This window comes from Tursiops truncatus, chromosome 11 (assembly GCF_011762595.2).
Source record: "Tursiops truncatus isolate mTurTru1 chromosome 11, mTurTru1.mat.Y, whole genome shotgun sequence".
Classification (NCBI taxonomy): Eukaryota; Metazoa; Chordata; class Mammalia; order Artiodactyla; family Delphinidae; genus Tursiops; species Tursiops truncatus.
In genome coordinates this window covers 31,478,585-31,499,793 of record NC_047044.1, presented here as the reverse complement: position 1 = coordinate 31,499,793, position 21,209 = coordinate 31,478,585, and the positions used below count along the sequence as shown (strand labels likewise).

The following is a 21,209-nucleotide window of genomic DNA, read 5'->3' as shown; positions in this document are numbered from 1 at the left end:
TCCACTCAATCCATTATGGAGAAGGAAGCATCAAAATTAATAAATTTATTGTCTCACAGGTCTGGAGGCCAGAAGTTTTAAACCAAGGTGTAAGTAGGGCCATGCTCCCTTCTGTAGTGCTAGAGGAAGAACTAAATATTCCATGCTTCTGTCCTAGCTCCGGATAGCCTCAGGCATTCTTTGGCTTGCAGATACATCACTCTAGTCTTCCATCTTCACATGGTGCTTTCCCTGTATCTCATAATTTCTTCTCTCTGTGTGTGTTTTCTCTTGTCTTTCTTTCCAGTTTCCCTTATAAGAGACACCAATCATTTTGGATTAGAACCCACCCTAATGACCTTGTTTTAATTTAATTGCCTCTGTAAAGATCCTTTCTCCAAATAAGATCACATTCTGAGGTACTGGAGGTTAAGACTTCAATGTATCTTTTTTGAGGTAACATAATTCAACTCATAACACAGGTCTTGCTTTTTTTGAAATTCAATCTGGCAATCAGTGCCTTTTAGTTGAGATAGGTTGACCATTTACAATGTGATTATTGATATGGTTAAGTTTAAATAAATAATCTTGCTATTTGCTATTTTCTTTCTATTTGTTCCATATGTTATTTTTCCCCCTTTCTCCACTTTTCTGCCTTTTTTGGGGATTACTTTAGTATCAATTGATTCTATTTTATCTTCTTTGTTGCCTTTTAATCTATACTTTTTGTTGTGTCATTTAATGATTGCTCTATGACTTATGGCATACAACTTTAATTTAGTATAGTCTACTTTCAAGTAGTATGAGAATCTTACATTTGCATTTCTTTCTTCTGGGCCTTTGTGTTGCTGTTGTCATATGTTTTAATTTATGCTCGTTAGAAACCCCCCACTAGATTGTTATTATTTTTGCTTTAAACAATCGGTTATTTTTTTAAGAAATCTACATAAGAAGAAAAATATTTTATATTTGCCTGTGTATTTACTTATTCTAGTACTCTTAATTCCTTTTTGTGAATCCAGATTTTATTTATAATATAAGAAATTAATTAGATAAATAAGATATCCCTAATCATCTAACAGTAAGTAAGAATGATTATATATAATCTCATTCTCTTGAGCTTATGTGAAGGAATTTTATATTTTTATAGGAATATTGTTATAAAATATTTTTGGAATTTATATATACAGGCTATTCACTTACTTCAAAAATGGTAATTATAATATTTAATTTATACCAGTGGGAGTATATGAAAAACTGAAAATATAATCATTGAGAAAGAATTTCTTTGATTCATTTTTTAATACATTAGGTCAGTTATTTACAATCATTTCTATATTATGGCACACAGAGAATATGATCTTATCAGTGTGATATACTGAAGTGAACTGATGAGGCTGCTTGATGGGCCCAGGAGCTCTGACTGTCCTTGGCTCTACAAAGTCGTCCAAGGGGTATGAGTATCAATATCAGTATAATGTTTACCTATTGAGAAATTCCACGTTAAGCCACAGTACTTCACTGTGGTTATTATTGATACAATGACCATCAGCCTTATTCTAGCTTCATTTAACAAATCCTTATCATTTCATGTTGGGTGGTAGGAAACAGCAACAAAACCTAACCTGTGACACAATTTTTTATCAAACTTTGGCAAACTTGATGCTCCAACCATAAGTACCATGAAAAATGGTAGCCACATGGGAATAATAACCAAAAGCAGAAAATATATAACTTATCATAGGGTCAATACCTGATAATTTCTGAGACTCATGCATATCTTTATTCCATGATTGTGTCTGACAAAGAAAACAGATTTATAACTGAATGAAAGACATAAAAATTCTTAGTGACATTGTCTTTTTTCCCCCTCAATTCATTGAAAGTAGAAAGTTTCTCTTTCTAAAAGAAGCAAAGGAGAGCCAAACTATATGTCATCACTGAATGACAGTGAATTTCTTTCCACTGAATATTTGGAAAGAAGACTGGAAATATTTAACAGGTAAATTTGCTTATCTTTATATTCAGGTTGATCAAGTTTTACTCAGACTTTAAAGTTCTTAATAATACTGGCCAATGATTCCAGTTGCTGAGTTAAAGTTGTAGCTCATCATTTCCCTTCTGAACTTTTTATAAAACTTTATCTAAAGAATCAGTAGTCATTGTTGGCAAAGCACATGCTCCTCGCAGAGAAGTGCTTTGATCAACAATAATGTCAATGAAGATATTAGTCTTCCCTTTCTAAGTTCAATACTATCACAGTCTCCTAAAAATAATAAAAATAAAGTATAATGCTTGGGTTTGTACAATGAAGCTGTTATGTTAGAATACTGAGAGTGATCAGAGGACTGCTGAGAGAAAACTTAACCTAATAAATCACTGGCCTCTATTCCAAGTGTAAAATCCTTCCTGATTGAAAAAGAGAAATGTTTGAGCTTGAGTCACATTCTTTTTTAGAAAAGAATCAGCATCAGCTTTGACTTTAAGGCATCAATCAATTTTAGTGCCAGCCATCTGTCAGCTTTCAATTAACTAAATAGTTATTATTAGTCATTTGTTGGACTGATACTTGGTTCCTTTGATTTTTTTTGCATTAATACCAAAATCAGCAATTAAATTTTAAATAACTGAATCCTAAAATTGAGAAGATTATGCATTGAGCAAATATGTATTTTAAGGCTATATGTTATAACTTAGAAATGGGGGGCCTCAAGTCCAAGGACTGAAGGACCTCTGCTCAATTTCATCTAATACAAGAGTCTGTAACCTCTTTTTGCAGTGATTTTAATAAATTACCTTAAAAATTTTAGAAATAATATCTTTTTTACAAGGAACTATTTCCACTTTTTTTTGTTGTTGTTGAATAACATTTTTTAGCTGTTTTATTCACACAAACACTTAATTAATACTTATTATTGTTCATTAATACTTATTCATTAGATGTACATTTATTAAATACCTACTATGTAGCCAGCCTGTCTTTTATAGTTGAGAAAACTAATGAAAAGTCATGGTGTCTGTTCTCTAAAACTTTTTGATTTTCTTGGGGGCTGGATATTTAAGTTACTAATTATGGCTATGTAGTAAGTGTTCTCAGAGAGGTAGATTTTATGAACTAAGTGAAATGAACTATGTGAATGAAGTTTAGAGTTACAACGTTGGGTGAAAAGCAAATCCCAGATGATTACTTAAACTCTGACAATATTTCTGAAAAGCTAAAAAACAAGCACAACCAAATATTTAGGGATACCTCTGAAACACACTGAAATAATAACGTTGATTATTATAATGATGATGAAAGCTTTAGGGATAAAGCTCTTTTAGGGATAAGTCAGGATAATGGCTAAAGGGGAAGAGATCACTGAGAAACACCAGCTAGATGTAACAGTATTGGTATTGTAACCTAAACTGGGTGGTAAAATGTGTTAATTTTATTATTATAATTCATAGCATGAGCATGTGTTTTCTGGGTATGTATGATTTTGTTGAATTGTTTTACTTTTTATTGAGGAAAATTTCAATCTTATACAAATGTAGAGAGACTAGTATAATATACCTCATGTTCATGTCACCAGCATCAGTGTGGATTAATTTATGGAAAATTTCATTTAATCCAATGCCCCACCCACATTATTCCCTTGATAATTTTTTTTTTAATATATACATATATCCACCCTTTTTCTGATTCCTTTCCTCTATAGGCAATTACAGAGTATTGAGTAGAGTTCCCTATGCTATACAGTATGTTCTTATTAGTTATCTATTTTATAAATAGTAATGTGTATATGTCAGTCCCAGTCTCCCAATTTATCCCTCCCCCTCCCTTACCCCTTGGTAACTGTAAGTTTGTTTTCTACATCTGTGACTCTATTTCTGTTTTGTAAATATGTTCATTTGTACTGTTCTTTTAGATTCCACATATAAGTGATATCATATATTTGTCTTCCTGTCTGGCTTACTTCACTCAGTATGACAATCTCTAGGTCCATCCATGTTGCTGCAAATGGCATTGTTTTTGTTCTTTCTTATGGCTGAGTAATATTCCATTGTATATATGTACCACATCTTCTTTATCCATTCCTCTGTTGATGGACATTTAGGTTGCTTTCATGTCCTGGCTATTTTAAATAGTGTTGCAATGAACATTGGGGTGCAGGTATATTTTCAAATTATGGTTTTCTATGGGTATATGTCCAGGAATGGAATTGCTGGGTCATATGGTAGTTCTATTTTTAGTTTTTTAAGGAACCTGCTTGCTATTCTCCATAGTGGCTGTACCAGTTTACATACCCACCAACCGTGTAGGAGTGTTCCCTTTTCTCCACACCCTTTCCAGCATTTATTGTTTTTAGACTTTTTGATGATGGCCATTCTGACCGGTATGAGGTGATACCTTATTGTAGTTTTGATTTGCATTTCCCTAAAAATTAGTGATGTTGAGCATTTTCTCATGTGCTTTTTGGCCATCTGTATGTCTTCTTTGGAGAAATGTCTATTTAGCTGTTCCACCCATTTTTTGATTGGGTTGTTTTTTAATATTGAGCTGCATGAGCTGTTTGTATATTCTGGAGATTAATCCCTTGTTGGTTGCTTTGTTTGCAAATATTTTCCACAATTCCATTATCATTCTTTAAAAAATTAAACCTAATTCCTCAGAATTATCAAATATCCAGTGTTTAAATTCAAATTTCCCATTATCTCATTATTTTAAAAGTATATATATATATATATATATATATACATATATATATATATATATATATACATACAGTTAAAATTAGGATCCATACAAGGGACAACCATATATTAAATCTATAGGTTCCCTTTCATATGTTTTTTCTTCATTTTAAAAATTGACTTTTTTCAAACAGAAGTTTTAGGCTCACAGCCATATTGAGCAGAAGATACAGAGATTTCCCACATACTCCCTGCCCCCACTTATGCATTATCCCCCATTATCAACATCCTCCACCAGAGTGGTACATTTGTTATAACTGATGAACATACACTCACCCATCATAATCACTCAATTCATAATTGATATTATGGTTTACACAGTCTGTGGTTTGTACAAATGTATCCACCATTATGGAATCTATACAGTGTATTTCACTGCTCTAAAAATCTGTGTTCTACCTCTTCATGCCTCCCTCCCCCATAACTCCTGACAATCACTGATCTTTTTTACTTTCCCCATAGTTTTGCTTTTTCCAGAATGTCACATAGTTGGAATCATACAGCATGTGGCCTTTTCAGATTGGCTTCTTTCACTTAGTAATATGTATTTAAGGTTCTTCTATGTCTTTTCCTGACTTGATAAATCTTTTCTCTTTAGTGATGAATAATATTCCATTGCCTGAATGTACCATAGTTTATTTATTTATTCACCTATTGAAGGACATCTGAGTTTCTCCCAAGTTTTGGCAATTATGAACAAAGTTGCTATATATATCTGTGCACAGGTTTTTGTGTGGACATAATTTTCAATCCTTTGGGTAAATACCAAGGAGCATGATTGCTGGATCATCTGTGAGGTTGTATAGTGTTATTTGAAAATGTATTTGGATTAGTTATAATGTATATTGCAAACTCTAGGGCAACCACTGAAATAAAGTTAAAAAAAAAAGTATAACTGATATGCTCACAGTGTGAGTACACCAGATCATCCTAATTCCTCCTTCCATACCTTGTATAACTGCTGTCATTCATTTCACTTATACATAGGCATATATATATATGTCTATATATACATACATAGTTGAATATATTGTTACTATTATTATTTTGAACAATTAGGTCAATTGAAAATAAGAAAAATAAAAGTTTTTATTTTACCTTCACTTGTTTCTTCTCTGATGCTCTTCCTTTCTTCATGGATACAAGTTTCTGTCCTATAGCATTTTTTATCTGTCTAAAGAATTTCTTTTAACATTTCTTGCAGTATAGATCTCTGATAACAAATTCCCTCAATTTTTGTTTCTCTCAGAAACTCTTTCTTTCTCATTCACTTTTGAAGAATAATTTCACACAGTATGGAATTCTAGGCTGATGTTTTTTTGTTTTCTCAATACTTTAAATATTTCACTCCACTCTTGCACTGCTTGCATGGTCTCTGAGAAGTTAGAAGTAATTCTTATCTTTGTTCCTCTGTAGTAAAATGTTTTTCCTCTGGCTTCTTTCAGGATTTCTTTTTATCTTTGATTTTTTGTAGTTTGAAAATGATACGCCTAGGTTAGGTTGTTTGTTTGGGGTTTTTTTTGTGGGTTTTTTTTTTTTTTTTTTGGTGGGGACAGTTGGTCATTTATATGGTTTCGTGTTCTCTGAGCTTATCAGATTGGTGGTTTGTTATCTGACAATTTGTGGAAATTCTCAGGGGGAGAGGAAAAATGTAGAGAGTAGTACATTATTTTTCCAGACATTTCTTTTGTTCAATTCTCTCTTTTCCTTTTGCAATTCCCATTACCTCTATGTTACACCATTTGTAATTGTTCCATAGTTTTGGGATATCCTGTTCTTTTTTTAAGTCTTTTTGCTCTTTGCTTTTCAGGTTTGGATGTTTTTAGTGAGATATTCTCAAGCACGGAGGTTCTTTCCTCAGCTCTGTCCAGTCTACTAATGAGCCCATCAAAGGCATTCTTTATTTCTGTTACAGTGTTTTTTTATCTCTGGCATTTCTTTTTGGTTCTTTCGTAGAATTTCCATCTCTCTGCTTACATATTCGATCTATTATTGCTCTATAAGAGCCTTAGCAGCTTTATTGAGATAGTTGACATAAAACATTGTATAAGTTTAATGTGTATAATGTGATTATTTGATACACATATACATTGTGAAATGATTACCATACTAAATTAATGCATACATCATCTCAAATAATTACCATTTTTTAAGCAGCCACATAGCACAGGGAGATCAGCTCTGTGCTTTGTGACCACCTAGAGGGGTGGGATAGGGAGGATGGGAGGGAGACGCAAGAGGGAGGAGATATGGGGATATATGTATATGTATAGTTGACTCACTTTGTTATACAGCAGCAACTAACACAACATTGTAAGTAATTATACTCCAATAAAGATGTTAAAAAAAAAACCAGTGAGATACAATTATGTACCTATTAAAATGGATAAACTGGGAAAAAAAATACCATTTTTTGTTGTTAGTGGTGAGAACATTTAGGATGTACTCTTTTAGGAACTTTCAAAAATACTATATGGTATTGTTAATTATGAACACTATGGTGTACATTAGATCTCTAGAAGCTATTCATCTTACTGGAAGTTTATACTCTGATCAACATCTTCCCTTTTCGCTCACCTCCCAGCCCCTGGCAGTTACCCTCTGTTTCTATGAGGTTGAGCCTGTGGCATCTTAATCACAGCTGTTTTAAATTCCAAGTCTGTTAATTCCAACATGTCTGCCATATCTGAGTCTGATTCTGATGCTTGCTTTGGCTCTTCAAACGGTGTTTTTTTTTTTTTTTTTTTTGCCTTTTTGTATGATTAGTAATTTTTTTCTTGATAGCTAGAAATGATCTACTGGGTAAAAGGAACTTCTGTAAATAGGCCTTTCATAATGAGGTGGTGAGTTGTGGAGGGAGGGGTAGCATTCTATAGACCTAGGTCTCAGTCTTTAAGTGAGTTTGTATCCCTGGGCTGTGAACCATACACAGCTTCACATTTTCCTTAAGTGGGATAGGATGACTACAGGCAGCTGGAGTTGCGAATGTCCTCTCCCCCAGGTCAATTAGGCTCAGATAAAACCTCAGCAGTTTAGCCGCTAGTTAAATAGTTTCAGCTGTGGACAGACCTAGTTAAGAGCAGAATGCTGTGGCAGGTTTCAGAATGGTTCCTTTTCCCTTTCCCCTGCCAGAAGCACAAGGTGATTTTTCTCCCATATTCACTGTGAGAAGCTGGTGGAACTCTTGGAGGTAAAATTCACAGAAGTGCGGCGTCCCCCTAATGACTGGTCCTCCTCTGGTTTTTATCTCTCAGAGGCGTCCATGTTGAGCCATCACCAGTTCGTCAGTTACAGTTCGGATTTCCCTGCCTGGTTCCTGCAGAGGCTTGTGCTCCTGGTAAGTTGTGATTCTTTATATTCCTCTGTTGATACCTACAATCTTGGGAACAGCGGTTTGCCTTGTGACCTTACTTCTCTTACGGAGCTAAGAAAAGTTGTTGGTTTTTCAGTTTGTTCTGCTTTTTACTGTTTGTTCGGAAGATGTTAGCGACTTCTAAATTCTTACATGTCAGACTGAAAACCAGACTAGAAGTCTCTTTTTTCTTAACCAGTCTGTTGTAGAGTCTTTAGTTATCTATCTGAATTTTATTGCATTTTGCTGGGTCTGTCCTTATAATAGCATTTAACATCTTTCTCTGTACTCTGCAAATTGGTAATTGGCGGACGAAGTTTGATCTGATTTCGTTTTAAATTTTTGGCAAAATTGCTTACAGATGGTATATATAGTTCTCTAAGGAAGTTTGCGATATCTGGATAGCTCTCTTTTTGTGATGTTAGCAGCCATTGATATTGCACAGATTCATTAATTCACTTGGGGTTGTAAAATGATGATATTCTATTGCCTTTTGCATGTATTTGATTAACTTCTCTAAAAAGAAACCTCCCCTCATCAGCTATTTGGTTACCAAAAGATGCAGTTGGTATAGGAAAGGCAGAACAAAGCCTTGTTTCGCTTTACCAGTTTTCAAGGAAATGAGTGATTCTCAAGCATTCTGCATTGATGCACAGTACGTTTTACTTATCCCTGTAAATTCAAGGTTTAAGTGCATTCAGTATGATTCAATCTGTTGCAATTCTTGTCCTCATTGAGGTTCAAGTTTTCCCACCTTTGGCCAGGATGGTTTGGGCTTTTTTTTTTTTGACATGATTTAATAGTCTTTGATATCTTTTCTATCTGGTACATCAAGTTACTTCACGTGTTCGTCTTATATATTTCCTGACACAAACCTGGATTGGGAGTCATCTATTTTGTTAAACCTTGTTTATTTTCATAAGAAATGTATTGTAAGATCACAGCCAGGATAGTAGGGATATTCATCACAGCTGAGTAGGTTATTTGGTAATTGTTTTGGGGCCTTTTTACTGGAAAACCCAGACTATCTTTCCATCTATCTAGAGATAGGTAAAGTTAGAATTCCCTACATTTTTGGTCGGTTGTATTCCAGTTGCTCCCTACCTTAAGGCGACATCTATCTAGAAGTTGATTTATATTCAGTCCATGTTTTAAAATTGGGTTTAAATCTTAACTTTGCCACTTAACTATGTGGCCTAGGGCAAGTTTCTTGGCCTCTCTTTGGGTCAAGTTCATCATTTATATTAAAAAGGACTACTGAACTAGTGTGCCAATCTCAAAATTATCCTGTAATAAGTGTATAGTTAGTGTATAAAATATACTTAGAAGAGGATCTGGCATATAAAAGCAGTATGTGTTAGTTATTATTATTAATCATCTAAAAGCAATATATAGATTTAGTGTATTTTTAAATTTATATAAATGCTCTCATATTTGTGTAAAATTCTGAAACTTTCTTTTTTCACTCAATATTACGTTTTCATATTCTATCCATGTTGATATTTAAAGAGTGGTTCATTCATTATGAAATATGTGGTAATAAATATATATATGTAATATACTTTAAAATATATATGGTAATATATAGTAGTAAAGAGATACATGTGTATACGTGTGTTTAGTTCTCCCAAGAAATTTAATTAATTCTTACAATTTCAGTTATAACATATGTACTGATAACTACAAAATATGTTTTTAATTTCAACTTTCTCCTAAACTCCAAATCCTTGTGCCTCCCTGTGGTAGACTGAAATAATGGCCATAATATTTCCTCTGTTTCCCTATCCCTTGAATATGGGCTGACCTTGAGACTCACGTTGACTGATCAAATGTGGTGGAAATTATGTTGTACAACTGTGACCCTAGGCCTTAAGAGGCCTAACAGTTAACATTTTCACTCTCTTGGAACACTATTTTGTAAAAAACAAAACAAAACAAAAAACTGAAATCAAAAAACCAGTCTAGCCTATTGGTGGATGAGAGGACATGTAGGGGAATACCAGGTGCTGAAAACAAAAGCCAGAACCAATTTCAACCATATGAATGAGACCATGTTGTACTATCCACCCCAGCTGAGCTGTTAGAATGACTACAGCTACATGGGATAGCAAAGTACACCTCATGGGCTAAATCCAGTCTACTGCTTGTTTTTTATTTTCCTTGGTTGCTTTTGTGCTACAATAGCAGAGTTGAAGAGATGTGACAGAAACTGTATGACCCAGAGTTAAAATAGTAGCTATCTTGTTCTTTACAAAAAAATTTGCCACTGTTATTTTAAGCCAATAGTTTGTTTGGCTTTGGGTTTTGGGGTTTGTTTCTTTGCTTGTTTGTTCAACAGAGCAATATATAGCCAATGTACTCTGCTATTCTCCAGATCTAAGTTTGCCCTTTCTCCTGCATTTACTAGCTCTAACAATATTATCCCTATCCATTTACCTAAACTAAAACATTAGAAAGCATGTAAGCATTTCTGCATTCCTTCTCTTCCATACCTCCCTATCTAATTTATCACCAAATCTTGTTGAATATGTATTTTATATCTTTTTGGATACACCTCTTTTACAATGCTCTTCTTCAAGATCCTATAAAATCCTTTCAGGATAACTATATTTGTCTCATTTATTCATTTATTTACTTATGAAACAAACCATTTTTTTTGGTGAGGTACTGGACATAAAGAGATTAATAATCACACTCCATGTAATTAACAATAAAATAGTAAAGTGAAAATGACAAGTTAATAAGTGCTGATGGAGAAAAACATAAAATTATGGAAGCACAGAGGAGGGGCATTTAATTCAGTCCAGTTCAGTCAGTCAGGGAAGAGCTTTCTAGTTAAGGTAATGCTTAAAATGATATGGAGTAGAAATGGGAATCTATGCAGAGGAGACACTAATAATTAAAAGTACAGTGGTGAGAAACAATGGAATTTGTGGGAAAAAAACAGAAAGAAGTTTGATACTCCTGGAGCAGGGAGAAATGAAGGTAGAGAGGTAGGCATGCATGAGCTGAATCACAGAGGGCTTTTATGCTGAAGATGCACAAACACTTTCTATGGAAGTACCCAGACACATTTTGTTTCAAATTAATTTTGATAGCTTCACTTTCCATGTTTACTAAACTTGATCAGTCTGTGAATGGTATGTAGTCCAACCATTCATGTTGGTTCTTACTTCCTATCTCCTTTCCTATCCCTCCGGGAAGTGAGAAGAAGGAAAGAAAGAATAACATGGGTCATTTGTCAGATTATTGCTTCTTCATTCCAAGTTCAACCTGCTTGTGATACTGGAGCTCAACCTTGTAAACATTTCTCCTTTGCCAGTAGAGGGCTATGAAGTAAAACACAGGAGGGAGGGGCTTCTCCTTCGGATTCAAGTACACCCACTCTCAGCTGGCTACTGCAGTGTGTGGCAAACAGCAGGATGCAGAACCCACAGTGGTTCTCACCTTCAAGTGTGCCAGTCTCAGCCTGTATTTTCCTATCTGGCAGCCTTGGCCTAGTGATCATGGACCAACTCTGCCCATGGTAACCCTGCTAACTTCACCACCATCTAGTAGGCGCAACCACACCTTCTCCAAAGAGGTCTGGATTCCAGCTTTGAGAAGGGGGCCACTTTTCAAGCTTATTCCTTCCCTCAGTCCTACCATATTTTTTAACATTCTTTTTCATTTCATTTTAGTAGCTAATTCTGTGAAAAGTTAATTCTTTTTTTCTCATATCATACCTACTCAAATTACTGAGTGGTTTCTTTCTCTTGATTGGACCCTAATGATACAAAATACTATTTATTTATTTATTTATTTTCCAAAATACTATTTAAACATCCAAAATATTTATATGGTGCATCCTCATTAAGAATAAAATTGTCAGGATGCCAAAAAGAGGAAAATTTGAAGTACTGAGAAGCGTAAAGTTTGTAATGTTAATAATTATAACCCATGGTCATATCTCATGTCTTTCCTGTCTTATATAAATTTTTGCTAAGAAGGATATGTGAAGTTGGGAGTTAGGATATATTCAAGAGTGGAAAAGTGAAACTTCCATGTTTGGTCATGATAGAGAAACAGGAAGCAGATACCTTCCCTCCCCCACTTAAACAACTGAAAAAGGGAAACCATATATGAAACTGATTTTCATACATTGGACAACCGGCAGCGCAGGACAGTGATTCCTTAAGAAGAGGAAACAAATGAATTGACCCATAGAATTGTCCTATTTTATTGTCTGCATTGAATTTCCAGGTCATAGGACAAGTAGCAGTATCCACCCAGAGCCTCCTAACACACAGAATACTGAATAGTCCTCAGAAGAGTATTGCCTCAGTAGTGAGGCCAAATCAGCCCTAGATTAAAAAACTGTTTAGGAACACCTAACAGAGCTTAAAAGCATGTCCTGAAAGGATCTAATTGTTTCCAAGTACCTTAATTGTCCCAGAAAAAAACGAAAAAACAAAAACAACAACAAAGCTAAACAACTGCTGAAACAAAACAAAATCTGACACCCAGCAACATAATACTCACTATGTCTAGAATCCAATAAGAAATTAACAGATATTCAAAGAAATGGGAAATTATGGCCCATAATGAGGAGAACAATCAGTCAATAAAGAAGCAAAATTACAGAGATAATATTGATAGTATCAGTAGGCAGGTGTTTGTTGCAAGGAGTCATGTTAAATCATTCAGTGTATTGGAAAATGAAGTGAGATATTTTCCAGAAAAAAGTCCGAATTGATTGACTGCCTTGATCGTTAGGATTGACTTTACCAATTTATTTATATGCTGATCATTTTTCAATAATGAGCTAGTTACAATGTTTTGACAAAAACCAAATGTAGGGCTTCCCTGGTGGCGCAGTGGTTAAGAATCTGCCTGCCAATGTACGGGACATACGTTCGAGGTCTGGTCCGGGAGGATCCCACATGCCGCGGAGCAGCTAAGCCCGTGCTCCACAACTACTGAGCCTGCGCTCTAGAGCCTGCGAGCCACAACTACTGAAGCCCATGCGCCTAGAGCCCGTGCCCCGCAGCAAGAGAAGCCACCACAATGAGAAGCCCGCGCACCGCAACTAAGAGTAGCCCCCACTCTCCACAACTAGAGAAAGCCGGCGGGCAGCAACAAAGACCCAATGTAGCCAAAAATAAATAAATAAAATAAAATTTTTTTAAAAAAGAAAAGAAAAGCATTAAAAATATATACCTTGGGCTTCCCTGGTGGCACAGTGGTTGAGAGTCCGCCTGCCGATGCAGGGGACACGGGTTCGTGCCCCAGTCTGGGAAGATCCCACATGCCGCAGAGTGGCTGGGCCCGTGAGCCATGGCCGCTGAGCCTGCGCGTCTGGAGCCTGTGCTCCGCAACGGGAGAGGCCACAACAGTGGGAGGCCCGCGTACCGCAAAAAAAAAAAAAAAAAAAAAAAAAAAAAAAAAAAATATATATATATATATATATATACCTTAAAAAAATCAAATGTAAAAATGTGATATAAAATTGTTCCGTTGGCAAATATATATTTATACTAATAATACTCAGATTTAATCCTACTGTTTCTGTGTATATTAAGTTAAGCAAGTTGTCTCTAAGTGAAAGCGTGATGGGTATAATTAATAGTTATTTGAAAAGTTTTGATAAAGTCTTTTTGGTAGACATTCCTAGAACTAAGAAATTGAGTGATTCAAATAACTGGGTAAAAAATCCTATTGAATGTCAAATGGTTTAAAAATCTTGGCCTTCAATGGAATTAATAAAGAAATAATTGAATTTTTAAATGTTGGTTTTTTATTTTTGATAATATATTGGCATGTGATTTTTTGCATGTTTTTTGGAAGTGCTTCAAATAATTGAGTGAAATTCTTCAACAAAGTTTCTTCTATTCTAATTTATTTATGTGACCAATGTTTCTCAGGATGTATATCAATAAAAGTGAAAAATATAACTGGATATGAATTCTATCTAATACTAACAAATTATTATCATCAAATATATAAACTGATAAAAAGCAGTTTCATCTATATCATAAGTATATTCATTCCATTAACATTTACTTTGTTTTAAAATTACAAAAATTTATCTTTGACCAACTGTTTATTACTAATAATTATAATAATAATGAAATCCCAAAGAAATTTTTAACACATAGGCCTTTTGATCACAGGAATAAAAACAGCTCATATATAATTTTTTGTTGTTAAGAAGATTATCTTAGTATTTTGATTAAGATAATCGAAAAGCTCTTGAGACATAAAAGTATATTTTATATAAGGCTGAAATCTCGTGCAGAAATGAAAAACTATGAGTTTAAGGAGCAAAAAGTTATATAAAATTTCTGACTGGTTTGTTTATAAATTTTTCATAGATGAATGTTGATTTGAAATCACTATGCTGTTTAGATTCTACTGATATTTTTTTTGTTTTATTTATTCATTTATTTGTGGCACGCGGACCTCTCACTGTTGTGGCCTCTCCCGTTGCAGAGCACAGGCTCCAGATGCGCAGGCTCAGCGGCCATAGCTCACGGGCCTAGCCGCTCTGCAGCATGTGGGATCTTCCCGGACCGGGGCACAAACCCGTGTCCCCTGCATCAGCAGGCGGACTCTCAACCACTGCACCACCAGGGAAGCCCCTCTACTGATATTTTTAAATGAGTGATATCAGTTTTAATTAACATCAATATTTTTAATATTTTGGAAATTTTATCCCTGCAACCATTCAAGTAGGATAAAAAATTTTAGAGGTAAGCTTTAAAATATGGAAGGGTTACAAAGCTTTTCAAAAATTCTTGAAGGACGTAAATAAGAAAACATTTGAAAAACACTTCTATAGCTGATAAAACTATTAGAGATTTTAATCAGAAAAAGGACCTGGTCACATTATATTTTAGATAAAAATCTGCCGCTGTGTTAAAAGTAGATTTGAGGGGGACAAGAATTATAAGGAGAAAAAAATTAGGTAGAAGATGGTTGAGATCTTACAGGTAATTGATGGTGAAGAAGTTGTATAGAGGAAGTAGCAATAGAATTTACAGGTTCTAAAACATTTAGGAGACATAGTCATCAGGAGTTGACTTCCTATGTGGTTCCCTAGTTTTAGGTTTTCTGCCCTCTAAGCCACCCTCCCTGTGGCTACTCAAATTAATCTTCTAAAACATATGTGATCATGTCCTTTACTTTGCTTAAGTTCTTGGTAGATTCCCATCTTTTTTTTAAGTCAGAGAGAGTAAAAGCTAAGATGCCGTAAAAAGATATCCCAAAGTTCAGTGACTTAATGAAAGAAATTGTTTCTCTCTTGTAACAATCCGACAGGCACAGGCAGGTAGGGCTGCTTCTTTTTTACAAGGTTACCTGGGTTCCAAGGTTTCTTTCATCTTGCTAACTCTCATCCTCTAGGGTGTGTCCTCAACTGCATGGTCAAGGCTGAATTGCCACCATGTTCATGTTTGAGGCCACTAGAAATGTGTGAGGAGAAATTAGTAAATCCAGACTAGCAATTTCCTTTTAATAAAGTGATGCCAATATTTCATGCATTACTTCCACCTACATTCCATTAGTGAGCACTTAGTTAAATGGCTACACCTATGTGCATAGGAAGCTGAGAAATGCAATCTAGCTAGCTGCTCATGTGTCAATGAAGGAGGAGAGAATAGATTTGAAAAGAAAACTATCAGTCTGCCAACCATATATACATAATTGTGTTCAAGGCAATATATTCACATCACCTTTTCATTCATTCAACAAGTATTTGGCCCTTCACCCTATCAAACTACCTCTGTATTTAATTTCAGTGGACTACATTTTCATGCACTCTTATGGTGTCATGCCTTTGTTCATAGAGCTGCTATTCACTACAATGCTGTCTTCCCCATTTTGTCTCTTTTCAGTAAATTGTGGATATCTTTTTCTTTAATAATGGATGTAGTTGGAACGTGAACATTGGTCTTCTTATGCTGAGTCAAGTGTAGCAGGTTACCAGAATGAGGTTTCTGAGGAGGGACTCTTGGTAGTGAAAGTGTGAATAGAATATTATCCTCAGTATAGGGTTAGGCTACCCTTTTATAAACTTGGTGCTTAGGTGGGTGACAGTTTTACCCAACGGTATGGAGAGCAGGTGGGAATCTGAGCTCAGATGTGTAGGAATTTGTTGAGGTTTTTTTCCCTTTTTCTCTCTCTTTGGTCAGCCATGTAGTGAAATTGGTATTTGATTGCTACGTTGGTCCTTGTTCATTATTGCTTTTTATATATTATTTAGTTTCACTATTATTGAGGATTGCTTTAAGAAAGAAAAAAAAATCCGATGATATAATTATACATTCTTGTATTTTTTCTAAAAGGCGTTGAAATTGCTTCCTAGGCAATCTTTTAATTAGTATTTTGTTTTCTCCTATGGAATAGTGCCCTTTGGTAGAAAAGAGGGCTTCCAATTGTAGTAAATGTTTTAGATTTCTACTTCCTCAGTTTATATGAACTCTCTATATTAATTGACGTCTACTTTTACTACATTTATCTCCTATTTTATTCACTGGCAACAGTGTTTTGAAAAGTATGATTTCATTAGGAAAATACCTAACAGCCAATTTGGTGAGTGTATTAAATACTACAGAAAAATTATTAGAGTGCCTGTTTTCAATTTTCCCGTGGGTGACACATAGCTAGTACCATTCTAAATGTATAAAAGATGAATTAATTCATTGCATGTGACAGAAATCTTAGGACGTTAGGGCTTAATTCTCACAGAAACCTAGTCCTAGACAAAGAATCTGGCCAAGGGATTCCAAAATTATTCTTGAGAAAGACGTCTTGCTAAAATAGAATCATGAGATTTTTATCTTGAGTTTTGGTGATAAAAGTAGGCAGATGTGAGCTGAAGGGTTTATTTTGTGATTTAAGATGAATGAATTTTCTCTTTTCTACTTAACTACATCATAGGCAATAGTTTCAACATTACTTTAAGAAGTATTTAATACCAATAAAAAGAAATCTTTTTTTAAAGACTGCTAGTACTGGAAAGTTAAAAATAACAGACCCTTGGGAATAAGGGTAAAAATATTTCTTTAAATATTTAGAACAAGAAGAGTTTGCTTGTTGTAAGAGTTTTGAGCCATTTCTATCTTTTTTTTTTAACTTCTAAGAGCAGATACAAACTAATATCCCAGACTTCATATAAATTTGAATTTTTATATAACCATTGCCGCTCAAATTCTTCATGTCAAGCACAGTGCCTGTTACATAAAAGACGCTCAATAAATATTAGTTTTCTTCTCATCTTCCTCCTCTCTTCTTTCTTTTGCTTTTCTTCCCTCTATCCTTCTCTTTTCTCAGGAAAAAAAATTATGAGTTTGCTCATATGTGTAAAAAGATTTTTAAAAGACATAGATGGCAAAAAAAAAGAGGCTTTTCTAGAGTCATTGAGAAAGCATATTACAGCACCAAGATATCTAACATATATATATGTTTTTATCCCAGCAACTAGAACATGTTAGTTCAAGTTGATACATGTTAAATTGTATTGTGCTTTACATCACATATTTGTGTTGTTTGGTTTAGGTTTGTTCTAGCAGTCTTAGCTGCTATTATACTTAAATTTTTGTTTTAAGATGGCTGGAAGAAAATTAAAATAGGGACTTCCCTGGTGGTGCAGTGGTTAAGAATCCACCTGCCAATGCAGTTGACATGGGTTCGATCCCTGGTCCAGAAAGATTCCACATGCCACGGAGCAACTAAGCCCGTGTGCCACAACTACTGAGCCTGCACTCTAGAGCCTGCAAGCCACAACTACTGAGCCCACACACAACAACTACTGAAGCCTGCTTGCCTAGAGCCCATGCTCTGCAACAAGAGAAGCCACTGCAATGAGAAGCCTGCGCACCACAACGAAGATTAGCCCCCACTCGCCACAACTAGAGAAAGTCAGCGTGCAGCAACAAAGACCCAACACAGCCAAAAATAAAAAGATAAATTAATTAATTAAAAAAAGATTTAGTATAAAAAAGTAAAATATCTAAGTAAAATATTTTATATTGATTATGTGATGAAATTGTAATCTTTTATATACTTTAGATTAATCAAAATATTAAATTTTCACTTGTTTCTTTTTATTTTTTAAAAACGTGGCTACAAGAAAGTTTAAAATCACATGCGCGGCTCACATTTCTGTTGGCTGATTAATTCTACAGTATCATGATACCCTCACGTATATGGGATTAGAGAACATATCTACCAGGAGAAAGCCCATTCATCCCTGTTTTATTTATCTGTCCATCCCCCCATCCTTCCAACCATCCACCTATTCATTCATTTAACATATACTCCCTAGGTTTTATAGATGTAATCATGGGGAAATAGACATGGTCATTCTCTTCATGAATCATACAGTTTAGTGAAGGAAAAATTCATTACCTAACTGTTCCACCAGTAAATGTGTAATTAGAACCTGTGTTAGGTTGGAAAGCTGTGTGGGTCATAAGAGCCATACAGAAGGAAACTAAGCTTAGACTGGGAATAGGGAGTATAAAAAGGTCTGTACCTTTAAGGGATCGGGCATTTGGCCTCATAGCTAAAGGATGAGTGGAAATTAGTTAGGCCAGAGTGTGATGGGAAGAGAAGGAAGACCACCCCAGATGATTCTTTTCAGAGTCTTGGAGCAAGATGACCCATGGCACCAAAGGAGAACAGGAAGCATTCCCCAGGATGAGACTGGAGAGAGAGGTACAGGCCAAATCAAAGAATCTTGAGGAGACAAGTGGCTGAGAAGTAGAAAACGTCAGCAGTGGCTGTTACAAACTTGTATTGGCACGTGAGAAGCTAGGGGGCAATTTTTGTTAGGGTCAGGAACTCTGTAAAGTTCATTCTTGGTTGTTATATTGTTTGCTTTTGATATTTTAGCACCACATATAGATTTGGAAATGTGCTGTGGAATATGGTGGCTTTTATGCCAGATCTATTTTTTTCTTTAGCGTTTAATTGCAGAGCTGCCTTTAACAAGATTATTCCGGTTTAGTCATGCCAAAATGAGCAAGGCCACAAGGACACAGAGAGAAGATACTCTCGGGAATTTATATGTAATCACTCTACCTCCTGCCATAAGAGCCAGATGGGAATCCAACCGAAAAATATAAACAAAACAAAGAGTTCTTAAGAGGAAAGAAGGGACCATTTTTTGGTTATCCCTTCGATCAGAAGATTTTTCTGAGTTCTTTTCTGCCCAAATCTTGGTGGATTGGGATTTGTTTTAATAAGGCAGGTTCTCTTGATCATCACTAAACACTGGCACTGATTCTGAGCATGATTGCGGTAATAGACGCAAAAGCATAATATAGGTTGTAAAGTACCATATAAAAGTTATTTCTGTGGTCCTTGATCAGTGAGGATCACAGCTTCCCACTCAAAGGCTATCTGCATTATTTTTTCCATATCCCTTTTTTATTCAAATGAATAAGAAAAAAACCTCACAGTGAAGCCACTTCCTGTAGTTTTAAAGTTTATCTACTTAAACTACAAATTTTTCTGGGAAAAGATCTATAAATAACTGTGCAGCTGAGGAATGCATGGGAAATTAAAGTTAATACGGAATGCACTGCTTATTTTTTGCGTTTTCAAGTAAACTGCTTTCTGTTTTGTTTGTTGGACAACACATGGTTAACTGGTTGGGGACATTATATAACATTGGGGGGACTGACCTATTTTTTTGACACACAATTCAAATCGTGTTTAAAACATGCTTTAGCATATGTGATCTTGTGATTTATAACAGGAAATGTATATTTGGTCTTCCTCCCGTGGCCCAGAGCTCCTAAAACCCTCGGAATTACCTAAGTGATAAGAGATAAAGGTGTCTTATGTTAATGACTGACTTTCGGACTGCACCTAATGATAGGGGCAGTTGCCAGGAGAACTAACCCTGTGATTAAAGGATTAGAACTTTTAGTCCCACCCCCAAACCCTGGGGAGAGTGGAGGGACTGGAGGTTGAATCAACTGCCAATAGCCAATGACTTAATCAATTGTGCCTATTTAATGAACCAGTAATCTAGTAAGTAAAATGTGTCTCTGAGTTCTGTGAGCTGTTTTAGCAAATTAATCAAACCTAAGAGGGAGGTCATGGCAACCCCTTATTTATAGCCAGTTGGTCAGAGGACTGGGAGACAACCAGGAGGGGGTTGTAGAAACCTCTAGTCTATAGTTAGTTGGTCAGAGTGGCTGAAGACACAACTGGTGTCTGAAGTGTGTGTGTGTTGGGAGTGGAGGTGGGCGGGCGCAGTGTTGCAGGACTGAGCCCTCAACCTGTGGACCATGACACTATCTCTGAGTAGATAGCGTCAGAACTTAGCTGAATTCTGGGACGCATTGCTGGTGTAGGATAATTGCTTGTTGGTGTGGGAACACCCAACTTTCCCTTTACCCCACTCCCCACACACATTGGAATTGGATCCAGGAACCCAAAAGAGCATACCTGCAGCAAAGCTAAGTACACACAGGAAACGTGTCACTGTGGCTTTTATGTGTTTGGGAAAACTGAAATATATTTATTTATTTATAAGACCTTTCAGAAAAATCTTTCAAAATAACATAAAAAGAAAATTTGGAGACAAGATTTTGCAAATGGAATAGAAGTTTTTAAAAGATTAGAGTATGAATAAGACTATATAACCAAGAAACTGTTTATTAGAAAAAGGATGCTGAGTTTGGATTTGGAATGAATTATCCAGTTTGTGGATTTGCAAATTTTCATTTCCCTTCTCCTTTCATCTCTTACTCCTTGAGGCTATCAGGTTTGTTATTTGTTGTTAGCTGAATATTTTTTTGCTTGCATTATATGACTTTTTTTTCAGGAAGAAAATCAGAGGGATGATCAAAATTAGTGAAAATCTGGACAAATCAGTCTCATTTAAAGAAACAAGTTAAAATCTTGGCCCAGTGACCTCCCCATTCTTTTCATTGCATGCAAAATACAAGTTACTCTCTCCAAGAGTCACAAGGTAGCTATCCTAATCCTAAACCCTAGTCAGAATCCTTTATCCACACTCATCCAAGCATTTCCATGGGTTAGTAAATCCCCAGGCTGTTCTGTATGAGAAGTTTAATTTGACCAGCTAACAAGAAAGTCTTCTACTAGGTCATTTTCTATAACCATCTCCTCATTCACATTGGAC

At 35.4% G+C, this 21,209-nt stretch overlaps 1 long non-coding RNA gene across 1 annotated transcript in view; it reads left to right on the top strand.

The window, feature by feature from the left end:
* Window positions 1-21,209, top strand: part of LOC141275840 (uncharacterized) — a 252,781-nt gene that overhangs the window by 76,165 nt on the left and 155,407 nt on the right. Inside the window, exon 6 of the long non-coding RNA XR_012324271.1 lies at window positions 7,971-8,053. This is a non-coding gene — a long non-coding RNA (uncharacterized lncRNA). The remainder of the gene's footprint in view (window positions 1-7,970; window positions 8,054-21,209) is intronic.